Source organism: Leucoraja erinacea, chromosome 19 (assembly GCF_028641065.1).
Source record: "Leucoraja erinacea ecotype New England chromosome 19, Leri_hhj_1, whole genome shotgun sequence".
NCBI lineage: Eukaryota > Metazoa > Chordata > Chondrichthyes > Rajiformes > Rajidae > Leucoraja > Leucoraja erinaceus.
The window spans coordinates 1,360,273-1,361,355 of record NC_073395.1 but is presented as its reverse complement, the minus strand read 5'-3'; positions in this window follow the sequence as shown (position 1 = coordinate 1,361,355).

Genomic DNA, 1,083 nt, shown 5'->3' with positions numbered 1-1,083 from the left:
CATGTACAAATTATTTTGCACTTTATTTCACATTACACTGTGATGCACTTTTCCATAAACAGGGGAGAAGTTTGTGGAACTGGTCGAGCTGCACCAGAGACCTGGGTTCAATCCTGACCTTGGATGATGTCTGTGTGGAGTTTGCATGCTCTCCAATGTGGGTTTCCTCCAGGTGCTCTGGTTTCCTCCCACATCCCAAAGTCGTGCGGGTTTGTAGGTTAATCCGCCTCTAAATTGCTCCCAGTGTGTGGGGAGTGGGATAACATGGAACTAGTGTGAGTGGGTGATTGATGGTCAGGGTGGGCTTGATGTGAAGCGTCAATTTCCATGCTGTATCTTTCAATCGATGAATATAAATACATGCCAGTACACTATATTATTTGTACATATCTGTGACAGACTCCTAATCTGTGTCATCAGCGAACTCTTTAAAACATAGTCATTTAAATCTCACCTTCCCACTCCTGTCCATGTCTGATCCATCTAAGGGCAAGAAGGATGTGATGGAAGTTCATTGATTCGGCTTCTGCCTCCTCAGGCGTTGCCTGATTTCCTGAATATCTCCAGGATTTCCAGCATCCAAATACATGTTGTTTGTTGCCACTGTAGATTTATTTCACTGCTGCTTTTTCAAGGTGAAGATGTGGCAAGGGGGTGGGGGGTGGGGGGGGGGGGGGGGGGGGGGGGGGTGGGGGGGGGTGGGGGGGGTGGGGGGGGGGGGGGGGGGGTGGGGGGGGGGGGGGAGGTGGGGGAAAACGTAATTCTCATATCATATCTCGACGGAGATTTGCGATTTTTTTTTTCCCGTCCGCACTGCGGTCTAACATCGATGATTTTTTTGGCACGCCCTCTGCTGAAGACCAACGTTTTGAGAGCTCCACTGCGATCCGCTGCAGACTCAGCCCTCCCCATCAACTGAGCCCAGTGATCACTCTGCCAGATGGACATCGGAGCAACCAATGGGCCCGCCTGGCGGACTTTAAAGCACCCGACGGCGCCCGCAGTCCTCTGGTCAGAGACCGACATCGGGAACTCCAACCGTTGGCGTTTCGTCGGCCGCCCCAATTGCGGTAGTTCGACCGT